Below are 14,414 nucleotides of genomic sequence, written 5' to 3'. Positions count from 1 at the left end.
GTCTCTCTGCTGTTTGTCTATCTTATCCATGCTGCACAGTGGCAGTGACTCCACTTGTAGTGGAGACTGGACCTCCTCTTGATCCTTTCTCTTAAGATTCCTCTTATGTTCCGAAGTGACACCAAGGTAGAGTGCAGTGGTTTGAAGATACAGGCTGGGGATCATGATCAGGCATAAAAATACTGATATTTGACAGTATTTGTTTTATTTGGATAGGGAAGACAATAGGCCAGGAGGAAGAAATCCTTGTAGTGTCCATATTGCAAGAAAAATAAGCTCCCAATGGTTACTGCTTGGGTATTACCCTGGAGACTTCTCTGCAAGCATCAGAAGTGGTTAAAAATCAAGTGCTAAAAATTGGTAGAAAAGGAGCTGTGAGTAGACCCAGCAAATGTCATCACACCACTAGACAAACTGTGGTGTGCCTGCAGGCTGTGGGCAGAGCTGCAGATCTTGCTGTTCCACTCATTTGAGAACACAGTTGTGGGGAAAGGTATGGGAAAGGCTCTTCAGGATTGCTACAGAATTGCTTTAACTCCAGCGAGCTACAAATTGAGATTCTTCATTGTTCTCAAGCTAAAGAGAGGATGTGCTGCAGGCTTAGTCATGGATGGACTGGAGAGTTAGCATTGAATGTCTCCCTACGAGGAGAGGCTGAGGGAGCTGGGATTGGTTAGCCTGGAGAAGAGGAGGCTCAGGGGAGACCTTATTGCTGTCTACAACTACCTGAGGGGTGGTTGTGGCCAGGAGGAGGTTGCTCTCTTCTCTCAGGTGGCCAGCACCAGAACAAGAGGACACAGCCTCAAGCTACACCAGGGGAGATTTAGGCTGGAGGTGAGGAGAAAGTTCTTCCCTGAGAGAGTCATTGGACACTGGAATGGGCTGCCCGGGGAGGTGGTGGAGTCGCCGTCCCTGGAGCTGTTCAAGGCAGGACTGGACGTGGCACTTGGTGCCATGGTCTAGCCTTGAGCTCTGTGGTAAAGGGTTGGACTTGATGATCTATGAGGTCTTTTCCAACCTTGTTGATACTGTGATACTGTCTACTAATTATGTGCTCATCAGTCTCTTCTGATGGAGAATGGCTTTGAAAAGTACTTTTCCAGGCAGGGCATAGGGAAGTGGCAGAACTTGGTGGAGGATGCTATAGAAGCCAGAAATACAGAAAGGTGAAGGAAAAGGAGCGAGAGGACAAGATCAGCAGCAGATGTTGAACACAATGGTGTCAACACAGACTTATTTTTTTTAGCTCCTGAAGTCCTTGAGCTTGTCACTGCTCAGGGGGAACAGTAGGGAAAAAGTTACTGTGTATTTGCTGTGCTTCTTTTAATTTTTCCCAAAGCAATGGTCTTAAGAGGCAATTGATGGAGAGGAGCTGCTCTCTGCTGCTTTTGTGAAGTCCCAATGAAATCTGCTGGAAGTATAAAGTGGGGGAAGGGAGATGGCAGATCAGGGATGACTATCTGGGCACAAAGGGTGCAATAGGAGATAATACCTTGCTCTGAGGTCTAAAGGAAATGTCTGCAGCCCTGCCTGAGTACCTGCCACTATTGACAAAACAGGATACAGGTGGATGTCTGACCCAGTGTGACTGTCCTCAGGACCTTATCTCCAGCACGTCTGGGTGAAGTCAGTTACATAGGACAGTTAGTGCCAGTGGGAGAAGTTGCAGTGGAGCACTCTTCTAGAGTGACAGTGTGAACCACTTCAGGAGAAGGCTAAGATCAGAAGCCCTGACATTTAAATGGGTTACATGTTTCTCAAATACTTTGCCAATAAAAACAATTTCTTCAACTGATTTGATTTTTTTTTTACCTGAAATTAATTTTTGTTCTTGAGTACAGATTTATCTGTATTGTCTCCAATGCTGTATATGCAGATCTTGGACTCAATCAGCATCCAACCCGAAGTCACCTTCCTGGAGATACTTCTATTTAAATCAGCATAAAAGGACAGATCCTTGGCTAATACTGATCATTAATTCCATTAATGAATGAGTTGCAGAACTGGCCTAACATGCACTGAGAATCATGGCAGTTTTCCAAGTAAATGGTATGGTTTTCTTCCTAAGATTTTTTGCCTTACCAAATTTCTCCTGCTTTTGAAGTGCTGTATTCTCCTCTGGTAGTGGCAACCCCCTGTCTTTTGCACATGTGGCTGGGTCAGTCTAGTCACCCTCCCATCTTTGCTGTCCTCATGAGCCATTCTTCTGTAAACCTGAAGGGGCATTGTAGCCAGGTGGGGAGTGGCCTCTTCTCCCTGGCAACCAGCAATAGAACAAGGGGACACAGTCTCAAGTTGTGCCAGGGTAGGTATAGGCTGGATATTAGGAAGAAGTTCTTCACAGAGAGAGTGATTGGCATTGGAATGGGCTGCCCAGGGAGGTGGTGGAGGCACTGTCCCTGGGGGTCTTCAAGAAAAGCCTGGATGAGGCACTTAGTGCCATGGTCTGGTTGATTGGTTAGGGCTGGGTGCTAGGTTGGACTGGATGATCTTGGAGGTCTCTTCCAACCTGGCTGATTCTATGATTCTATGATTCTATGACAAGGGATGTTGGCTTCAGGGAAGGAAAATGCACATAGGAGGGTGGAGAAATAAATCTGTAAATATTTTCCATAAGGAACAGTTTACATTCTGGAAATGCTCTGTTCATGATGTGGGAAAAGTAGCTGCTTCTCTTCCCACTCACAAAGGGGACTTATTTGTTGCAGCAATTCTACTTGGCTTGGTGACTAAGTCCCACTGCATCCTCAGAAGGGACAAGATTTCCTGCACAACTGCGTTCTGAACCAGCCTAGCCCATCACTGAGTTCCCCCTCACGACAGCAAACATCAGAATAAATCTCTTTCCCTTTCACATGAAACAAATTCTGGCATAAAAATTCCAGAAACTAAATGCATAAGTGTCCCTGTAAATTCTCTCTTTTTATTAATCAACCTCTTGTACCTAAAAGCTGAATTAGAGTTCTTGAGCTACCAAAAAAAAACCCACAACCAAAAACCAACAAAAAAGAACCACTTAGAAGCTCACAGCCACTATCATTGCTGTGAGGGCCACAAAAAAGGTCACTGGCTTGCATAGCTGTTCTGCTCTTCCAGGAAGCAATGCTTTTGGGGCTGCATATTTTTAGATGTGACCAGCAACAAAACCTTGTGCTGCAGAAGAAAACAAAGCTGCAGTAATGAGGGACAAAATGGTAGTCAAACCAATGTGCTGCTTTAACCTTGCCTTTGCATGCTCATTAACCACAACACTTAGCTGCTGCCACAAGCTTTTAATCAGTGCTGAGCTCTAGGTGTGCAAATCTGCCCCAGGTTAATTAAACGTTTTGTTGCAATTCAGTGGGCTGGTCCTTAGCTGCTACAAAGCTGCCACAGGTAATGTAGAACAGTGCTAGGCTAATGGAGGTGAGAATCTAATTGTCTAAACCATGCTTTTCCACTCAATGTACATAGAATCATAGAATCAACCAGGTTGGAAGAGACCTCCAAGATCATCCAGTCCAACCTATCCCCCAGCCCTGTCCAGTTAACCAGACCATGGCACTAAGTGCCTCATCCAGACACATGATGCCAAGAAAGGAACTGTCTAATCCCACTTTTCCACAGAGCTAGATAAATGGAGTGATTTTCAATCTTAAAGATCTGCAAGGCAGTGCTGGCAATGAAGTAGCATTGCAAATCTATTGGCAATATATAGAAGTAAAGCTGAGTGATAACAGTTGTCTACAGGAAATCACATGATATGTCATCAGCAAGTGATTAAGGTGGTGGGTGGTTCTTTCTGATGACTTCTGTTTCCAGAACTTTGCATTCAGTGTTGAATGTTTTTATTTGCCTAGGAGGATCCTACAAAGTGCCTCACTTAGAGCATTCGAACCCAGCAGTGATAGCTGAAAAGCTGGGCCTTGGTTTAGTGTACAGTGAGCTGACAGGTATGGGGGTTTTCAAAAACCAACACCACTGTGTAAATCATTGCAATGAGCTGTTGCTATTCAGCTAGCTAGTGCCATTAAATCAAATAAAAGCAAGGTGCAGTGCCACATCTGCCAAGAAGCTGGAGCAGGGCTCTTACAGGAGTAGTCCAAGAGACTGAAGCACCACATGTTGCTTTTCAGTGTCAGTTCAACAGACTGGCTGCCCAGTGTGCAAGTATGGGCCTGCAGAGGAGGTGTATCACAGTATCCCAGTATCATCAGGGTTGGAAGAGACCTCACAGATCATCAAGTCCAACCCTTTACCACAGAGCTCAAGGCTAGACCAGGCACCAAGTGCCACGTCCAGTCCTGCCTTGAACAGCTCCAGGGACGGCGACTCCACCACCTCCCCAGGCAGCCCATTCCAGTGTCCAATGACTCTCTCAGGGAAGAACTTTCTCCTCACCTCCAGCCTAAATTTCCCCTGGCACAGCTTGAGGCTGTGTCCTCTCGTTCTGGTGCTGGCCACCTGAGAGAAGAGAGCAACCTCCTCCTGGGCACAACCACCCCTCAGGTAGTTGTAGACAGCAATGAGGTCTCCCCTGAGCCTCCTCTTCTCCAGGCTAACCAATCCCAGCTCCCTCAGCCTCTCCTCGTAGGGCTGTGCTCAAGGCCTCTCCCCAGCCTCGTCGCCCTTCTCTGGACACGCTCAAGCATCTCAATGTCCCTCCTAAACTGGGGGGCCCAGAACTGAGCACAGTACTCAAGGTGAGGTCTAACCAGTGCAGAGTATAGGGGCAGAATGACCTCCCTGCTCCTGCTGACCACACCAGGTGGTCAGCAGTGTAGTGTCTATTTACATGACTGCAGGTCTTAGGCATGTAGCTGTCCATGAAAGGTCTTCAGAGACAGAGTTCTAAAGCTAATCATCTTTCTAAAGAGGGACAGGAAACATCCTTTATTTCTGACAGGCACCTAGGAAAGGGTAATCTAAATATATGAGTGTATGGGTATATATGAGTATAAGGGTATAGATGGGTAATGGGCATAAACTACAGCACAGCAAGTTCCACCTCAGCATGAAGGAGAACTACTCTAAGGGTCACAGAGCACTGAAGAAGGCTACCCAGAGAGGTTGTGGAGTCTCCTTCTCTGGAGACTTTCAGGACCAGTCTGGATGCATACCAGTATGACCTGAGCTAGACTGTATGGTCCTGCTCTGGCAAGGAGGTTGGACTCAATCTATGGAGGTTCCTTCCAACCCCTAACATCCTGTGATCCTGTGACTTCAGAGGTGTAGGCTGCATCTCACCAGTCTGAGAACAGTGTATCCTGGAGCTAATGGTACGGCTCAAAGGTGTGAAAGAACTTGTGACTCGTTACAGCAGCTCCTGTCAAACCAGATTACTTGTGGCTCTTTTCTGTTCCTACACCTTCTGTAGGCAGCGAATGGGCAAAATTCACTTGAACTGCTGAAGGGAGCAATAGACCTCAGAGTGCTAAGGCTGCATCCAGATTTATTCAGGCATAAACCTGAGCAGAGCTCCACCTCCAGAGCTTTGAAAGCTGTTACCCATTCAGGTCTCTATTGACTCTTCACATAATGCAGTGGTATAGAGCCCCTGATCTCATTCCCACTCCCAAGAAGGCTGCATATATTTGCTTTTTATGATCCAGAGGGACCCTTTCCAAGGTGGAAAGGACAGTCTGGTTCCCACACTCCTCAGTCTGGAGGAGGGCTTATGCAGAAGCCTGGTGCCTAATGTGTCAGTACTGGGGATGAACTGTGGCATTGCATTAAAAGGTTCTGAGACTGTCAAACACCCGAGGCTTGCTGCACTCAGAATGTGGTGGCAGAAGATCTCTGTGCTTCTCAGGTATCACTCAATGAAGTAACTTATGACCCTTTACACACCATACTTAGAATCATAGAATCATAGAATCAACCAGGTTGGAAGAGACCTCAAGATCATCCAGGCCAACCTAGCACCCAGCCCTATCCAGTCGACCAGACCATGGCACTAAGTGCCTCATCCAGTTCTTTCTTGAACACCTCCAGGGACGGTACCTCCACCACCTCCCTGGGCAGCCCATTCCAATGCCAATCACTCTCTCTGGCAAGAACTTCCTCCTAACATCCAGCCTATACCTACCCTGGCACAACTTGAGACTGTGTCCCCTTGTTCTATTGCTGGTTGCCTGGCAGAAGAGGCCACCCCCCACCTGGCTACAATGTCCCCTCAGGTAGTTGTAGACAACAATAAGATCACCCCTGAGCCTCCTCTTCTCCAGGCTAAACAACTCCAGCTCCCTCAGCCTCTCCTCCTTGGTTTGCACCAGTTTATTTTGAGATGGTGTGGGCAAATAGATCCAAAATTTGTCACAGTTTGAAGACACTTCTGAAAATGGAATAAATGCATCAAAATGGAAGGCTTATGACTGTGGAAATATCTGTCTTCTCAAGAGTCCTTCCCTTAAGAGTTTAAGTGAGAATCTGGCTCACAAATAACACTTTCCAACCCTATATCTACAGCGCTGCTACATACAACCTGGCTACCTTTATGCCTATGCTGTGCTGTACCCTGGAATTGTGCATTACCTTCTTGTGCATCCTGTGAGTTATGCTGGCATGAATTATTTTTAATTAAAATGTTTATAGCCTTTGAAACATTTCAGGATCTCTAGAAGGATGAGGAGATAAAGCATCATGGTTCCAATACTGCTGCATCCTGATACAAGTGGGTTTTGTGGACTGTGAAGAAGGGTTTGTGGAGACTAACATAAGCAAACTAGAAACTATTGCCCAAATCTGGACCAGACCCAGCTCGAGGTATGGGCAAAACCTACCTGCTGTATTTATATGAGTCAGGGCTGTGATTGAGTAGCTGCAACAACAATGTGCCCCAAATATTGGACTCCTAGTTCTGAATGAAGTCTATGCTTAAACTTGAGCAGGATGAATGGATAGATGAATAGATAGATAGACAGACAGACAAGCAGGCAGATAGGGCAATCTGTCTGCTTAGCCCTCTGTAGACTGAGATCTGTTCTACCTTTGCTCTGAACCACCTGGACATATCAAACTGATGCAAAGTCTCAGTGATCCCAAGGCTTTCCAGTCCCTTGGTAGAGCTTGTGTTATTTGGCTTAACAGCAGTGCTGGGATTGTGAGCTCCAGGTGAGTGGTTGGACTTTACAATCTCAAAGGCCTCTTCCAATCTCAATAGTTCTGTGATTCTGGCTTGGAGATGGGGTGGAGCATGACCTGGTCTGGACACAGTCCATGCTCCTCTGCTGAGCATCCTGCCAGACATGAGGAAAAGTAGATCTGAGCAGGAGAATCCAAACCAGTGTTGCCTTTTCCACATAAATACTCTGCATTCTATGAGTTTTCAAAGCAGCTGCTGACATCCTCACTTCTGTAGCTTGCACATAAAGTACTGGCTATGGGGGCCCTCAGTCACTGTTCCCAAACTCTCTAGACCCAAACATGGTAAACTATACTCTCAAATACAGTTGTCTCCTTTTAAAGGAAGAAGAACAAGAGAAGCAAATTTTGGGATTGTTTCCTGAAGAGGTGGGGTAAAGGCTGAAGAAGCTGAGATTACATCTTTGGGGGTGTCAGGGAGGGAAACTTGAGGAAAATAGCTTAAAAATAGATTGGGATTTTTTTTCCTGTCTGCTAATGACAGAAGCTACTGGAGGGTTTAAAGCTGACTGTCTGTATAAATAAGCTGTGTAGGTTATGACAAATGTATTACAAAGTAGTCTTATGAGCCATTATTGGCACGTCAGTGACTGGCAGAAGGAAATTGCATTTCCATCAAAGAAGTAATAGAATGAACAAAACTACCTTGTTATGCCTTGGACAATCTAGTGAGACAGCAAGCTAACAGGTATTGATGGGAGTCTGTGACACATATCCTTATCTAGCAGAGCTGAAAAACTGTAGTTATAAATTGATTCCCATAGACAGCAGTTAGAACATCTTAAAATCCCAAAGAGGTTTCCCTTGTGGTCATAACCTGAAGAAAAATGCAAGCCTTGAAATAAGTTTTTCCAACATAATATCCATTCCTATGGTGTTTTCAAGTCTCAGCTGCTGGAGCAGTGCTGTTCTTCAGTGCTTCTATACTGGGCTAAATCCTACTCACCTAATCACAACAGCAGTCTCACTGGTACCCACAAAGGGCTTGCACCATTAAACTGGCATAGGAATTGTTCTGGCTTCAACCATTTAAAAACAGTATTAAACAGCAGGTCTCTAGATCCTGAGATGCAGAATCATACAATCATAGAATCAACCAGGTTGGAAAAGACCTCCAAGATCATCTAGTCCAACCTAGCACCCAGCCCTAACAAATCAACTAGATCATGGTAGCAAGTGCTTCATCCAGTCTTGGCTTCAACATCTCCAGGGATGGTGACTCCACCACCTCCCTGGGCAGCCCATTCCAATGCCAATCACTCTCTCTGCCAACAACTTCCTCCTAACATCCAGCCTAGACCTCCCCTGTCACAACTTGAGACTGTGTCCCCTTGTTCTGTTGCTGGTTGTCTGGGAGAAGAGACCAAACCCACCTGGCTACAGCCTCCCTTCAGGTAGTTGTAGACAGCAATGAGGTCACCCCTGAGCCTCCTCTTCTCCAGATTAAACACCCCCAGCTCCCTCAGCCTCTCCTCATAGGGTTTGTGTTCCAGGCCTTTCACCAGCCTTGTTGCCCTCCTCTGGACACCTTCCAGCACCTCAACATCTCTCTTGAATTGAGGAGCCCAGAACTGGACACAGTACTCAAGGTGAGGCCTGACCAGTGCTGAGCACAGGGGCAGAATAACCTCCCTTGTCCTGCTGGCCACACTGCTCCTGATCCAGGCCAGGATGCCATTGGCTCTCTTGGCCACCTGGGCACACTGCTGGCTCATCTTCAGCTACTATCTACCAGTACCTCCAGGTCCCTTTCTGCCTGCCTGCTCTCAGCCACTCTGTCCCCAGCCTGTAGTGCTGCTTGGGGTTGTTGTGGTTGAAGTGCAGAACCCTGCACTTTACCTTGTAAATCTCATCCCATTGGCCTCTGCCCACCCATCCAGCCTGTCTGGGTCCCTCTACAGGCTCTCATACCTTCCAACAGCTCCACCCCTGCTCCTAGCTTGGTGTCATCTGCAAACTTAGTGATGCTGGACTCAATCCCAGATAGCTTCATCAGAAGCAAGAGAGAAAGAACATGCTGAAGAAAGAGAAGAAGAAAGGAAGAGATGCATGTCTGACTTGTATTTGTTTTGAAAAGACTAGGCAATATTTTCAAAACTTTTCAGCTGTCTGACTTCAAGTGCTGCCTGAAGAAGATGAAATCTCTCTCAGGGGAGTTGGAATTAGAACTTCTGTGCTCTTATTCCAACTTCTCTGCCAATTTTCTGCACGTCCTTGGCTACAGTACGTTCTGCAGCACAGTCACTTACAGGAAGGGTACTTTAACTGTCTGAGATATTAACCAAAATTCACATTACCCTTTTTGCCTTCACTTGACATCTATCCATTATCTTAAAGCTCTGTGGGCTGGTTAGTGCAGTACTCTCAATTTCTGCTCCAATCTGTCCAGCTGGAATGAGCATGCACAAACTAGTATTGTTGGATAAAAATGCTGGATTTGCCCTAAAGAGCTAATGGAATATCCAAGTCCTAACACCACAATTTGAGGGCATTTGGTTTGTATCACAGCAACAACAGGGAAGTTTTGGACCCAGAGGCTACCTGGGCCATGAATTTTGTGAGGAAAAAAAGGGTTAAAGACTTAAGATGAATGTCAGGAAGGTCTCAACGGTTGAAATAATCTTACTTCTGCATCAGCACAGGGCAGGCAGCATGGTGACAAAGTTTTGCTTGATTTGAAGGATGGCATTTGGTATTTCTTCAACACTAGGACTATGCAACTTTCCACTTGGGGCAATCAGAATGTGTGTGCTGCTCACAGGGCACGGATTTGCAGAGGAAACACTCACAGAATAGATGCAGGACTACATCTGAGCTCCTACTTTGCTCAGTGTCAATGATGCTTATTTGGTATTTCATGAGAAACACATTCAAAGCACTAAGATATCAGAGGAAATTCTGTAGTGCATGCAGCAGAGTGTACACTGCTGATCCAGCAGGCTTGGTTACAGTAACATCTTGCAGGTATTTCACAGTGTACTTTTATCTTTTGACAGGTTGCTTCTTGACCAGACATAAGGCTGCTATAAAAGTGCAATGGCCTTTCAGGCAGTGGATAGGGTTCCATGAACACTGTATCATGCAGCCTGAGTAGTGGCTGTTGCTGCTCCATAGCTGTAGCACTTACAGTGTGATTTCCCAAGACTATAAGCACTATTCTCCCTCCTAAGTAACTTTTCTTTGCTGAAGTGCATTGATTCATCCTTAAGTGAGTGAGTAAAAACTATGATTGCTTAAATTCTCTTTGTTTGGCAAAGTGTCCCTCTCAACTGTGTAGAACAACATCCCATTCCTGTTATAGCACACCTGCTTTCTCAGGTATTCTACTGTCCCTGCCCCTGAACGACAGCCATATCTTAAAAGCAGCCCTTCACAAAGAGAACAGCTGCCACTTTAGTTCGATTTGAATGCAAGAACTGTATGAGTGTGGGTATGGATGCAGGAAATGGCAGTGGTGTTCTCTACTGTGATCTGGAATTTGTCTGTAAATGAAATGGCAAGAACAGAATCCAAACCTATGGAGCAGACTGAAATTCAAGCTGTAGCCATCGTGTCAGGCAATCAAGAATGAGAGGACACAGCCTCAGGCTGTGCCAGGGGAAATTTAGGCTGGAGGTGAGGAGAAAGTTCTTCACTGAGAGAGTCATTGGACACTGGAATGGGCTGCCCGGGGAGGTGGTGGAGTCGCCGTCCCTGGAGCTGTTCAAGGCAGGACTGGACGTGGCACTTGGTGCCATGGTCTGGCCTTGAGCTCTGTGGTAAAGGGTTGGACTTGATGATCTGTGAGGTCTCTTCCAACCTTGGTGGTACTGGGATACTGTGATATAAAGCAAAGAGGATCAATAATTAGAAAAGCCTGTAATCAATAAAATGCCACTCTTATATTTTACTTCACCAGCCTATACTTAGGTGTAGAACTCTCAGGCTAGCTATTTTCCTATGCTTAACAAAAGCTTTTCAAAGTTAAGCCATTGAACAGTAAGCTTATCCCAAGCTTAAATATTTTCTCCAGGCCTGAAGAAAGGTTGCAAATTATTGACATACAAAGGAATGCTACCAGCTTCTCTTCTTTATCACCACATCTCTTCATAATGGATTAAGAGTTGTGAAACAAGTGTTGAAGTAATCAGATGGCATAATCCAAAATGTACACCACAGACCAAAGTAAAACTAGAGTCAAAGCCATGAGAAAGTTAGCCATGTAGAAGCTAATCTTGAATCTGAAGTCTGTTCACTTCCATATCTTGATTGTGATATAGTTTAAAAAATACTTTGAGGAGGGAATAGAATAAAAATACTTCAGAGACAACACTTCTAAATATCTCCTGTGGATTAATCATAAAATAGGACACTTCCTGATTAGGGAAGTATTATGAGACATAGCAGATTGGGTAGTAACAACAACAATGGATTACACAGAATGATTCTGTTTAGGGAGAACACACACATAAAATAACTCCTGTGCAGGAAACAGCACTTCAAGTATTTCAGATATCTGTAGATCTCTCTTGTAATATCCTAAGCTAAGAAAAGACTTTAATCTCTATACATGCACAGGGAGACTGAACAGTAAGCCACTATGTGAGTAAGTTAGGTTACTGCTCAGAATGTGGTGTATTAAATTGAGTAAGGCTGGACTGACAGGTTTTTTTCTCCCTCTCACTCCCTGCTGTCTCCCAGAAATAGCTCAGCTACTGTGCCCTGCTCAGCTAATGCTTTGTGATGTCCCAGACATCACCTATATCCAGATGGTTCCCAGTTATTTGGGTCTGTTAAGTCTTTGCTGTACAGCTTTCTCTGTTAGGAATTCTCAGGGACAACAGAAACGAAGAACCTGATGGGGTTTTTTTCTATGCTGTTTAGAAACATTTGTCTGTGCACTTCTAGAGGGATATCAAGAAGGCATCAGGTAGGTGCTTGTATACTCTCCACAAAAGGTTAGAAGAATGTCTAAAGGAAGAAGGGACTTAATGGCAGTACCCATGTCTGGGCAGAAGGGATGCATGTATTTACAGAGACTGGAGTGAAGGGGAGTAAGCACAGCTGTCTGCAGACATGTCACTGGGTCACACTGGATCTGCACTGCATGTGGCATTTCCCCTGTTTGCTCTGCTCTTGCCTATCTGCTCCTGACAATAGCCAGGAAGCAGGTGTCTGACTAGCTGGCCCTTGGTCTGTTCCTCTCTGGCTCTATTTTCTACAGGGATGGTAATCTCAAATCACAGAGCCATAAAACTGTTTCCTTCGGATAAGACCTCTAAGGCCATCAAGTCTGACAATCAACCTGAGACCACAATGGACATTAAACCATGTCCTGAAGTGCCACCTTTACACATTTACAGTATCACAGTATCCCAGTATCATCAGGGTTGGAAAAGACCTCACAGATCATCAAGTCCAACCCTTTACCACAGAGCTCAAGGCCAGACCATGGCACCAAGTGCCACGTCCAGTCCTGCCTTGAACAGCCCCAGGGACGGCGACTCCACCACCTCCCCGGGCAGCCCATTCCAGTGTCCAATGACTCTCTCAGGGAAGAACTTTCTCCTCACCTCCAGCCTAAATCTCCCCTGGTGCAGCCTGAGGCTGTGTCCTCTTGTTCTGGCGCTGGCCACCTGAGAGAAGAGAGCAACCTCCTCCTGGCCACAACCTCCCCTCAGGTAGTTGTAGACAGCAATAAGGTCACCCCTGAGCCTCCTCTTCTCCAGGCTAACCAATCCCAGCTCCCTCAGCCTCTCCTCATCTCTCCAGAGATGGTGACTCTACCCCCTCCCTGGGCAGCCTGTTCCAATGTCTGCCCACTCTTGCAGGAAAGAAAATCTAATATCTCATTTAAACCTCTCTTGGCACGATAACTGCTGAGCAGAAGTAGCAGCATCATAGTTAATAGGAAAAAAAACCCCAAACAACCAACAAAAAACAACCCCTCCAAAAAAAGGCAACCCCTCCCCCCCCAAAAAAAAATACAAAGCAGAAAACCAAACAAAATCAAATCACATACAAAAGAACAACAAAAAAGGACAAAACTCACCAAGTAACAACAACCAAACCCACCCCTCCCCAACCCCAAAACAAACAGCAAACCCACACAACCCAAACACAACAAATAAACCAGCCAACCAAAAGGAGAAGAAAAAGGGAAGTGCAAAGGGGATACATTCTCTGCCACTGATAATGTTGCTGTACTACAGGCAGTTGTGCTTCTGAAAGATAACAGATCAGAAATCATAGGACAAAGTAAAATTCCACCATTGTCTAACTTGCCTAGACTAGTGAGGTTGCACAAGTTGTCTGCTCTGTCCAAGAGATGATGTTCAGTATGAAAAGCTCTACAGCAGTGACTCTCAGTTTGCATCCAGCTTTGAAGGATTCTGAAATCTGTGCATCTATCAATTGAAAGAGGTGAAACACTGCAGTACAACCCCAGTCTATAGCTACCTGAAGGGAGGTTGTAGACAGGTAGGAGTTGGTCTCTTCTCCCAGACAACCAGCAACAGAACAAGGGGACACAGTCTCAAGTTGTGCCAGGGGAAGTATAGGCTGGATGTTAGGAGGAAGTTCTTCACAGAGAGAGTGATTGGCATTGGAATGGGCTGCCCAGGGAGGTGGTGGAGTTGCTGTCCCTGGAGGTGTTCAAGAAAAGCCTGGATGAGGCACTTAGTGCCATGGGCTGGTTGATTTGTTAGGGCTGGGTGCTAGGTTGGACTGGGTGATCTTGGAGGTCTTTTCCAACCTGGTTGATTCTATGATTCTATGATTCTAAGGGCTGGAAAGCTCAACCTCTATCCTTTGCTTCTGCCTGAAGAATTTCTAAGTACTTAGTGTTCTTGCCCTCTAATACAACTGGGCACACCTGGAATAACTTGAATAAATTGAGAGGGTTGAAGATAGTGGAATCAGAATTACCCAGTCAGTTAACAAGGGGTCAGCCCCCAGGGAAGTGAGAAGTTCAGTAACGCTTATTTTCTGATTCCCGTTCTGCAGCTTGTGTCTGTCACTTCTTTCTTCTTCAAGATACTTGGAAATATGGTGAGAGGCCATGAAGCAAGCCTCTTCCTGGAATACTTCACATATTTTTACCTTAAGAGTACTGGGAACTACAAAAAACCCCAAACCCTTCAGTATACAATGATCTCTTTCTGTATTATGTCAAAATTAATTTAACCACGGAGCATTAGACCTAAAGTTTGGCTTCAGTCTGCAAATAATTGGCTGATTTTCAGACCTTGAAAAGCAAGGTCTGCTCACAAAAGGAACTACCCTGTTTATCTTATTAATACCCTTCAGAATGG

The sequence above is a fragment of the Pogoniulus pusillus genome, chromosome 32 (genome assembly GCF_015220805.1).
Source record: "Pogoniulus pusillus isolate bPogPus1 chromosome 32, bPogPus1.pri, whole genome shotgun sequence".
NCBI classification, from domain to species: domain Eukaryota; kingdom Metazoa; phylum Chordata; class Aves; order Piciformes; family Lybiidae; genus Pogoniulus; species Pogoniulus pusillus.
Note: the sequence above shows the minus strand (reverse complement) of the source record.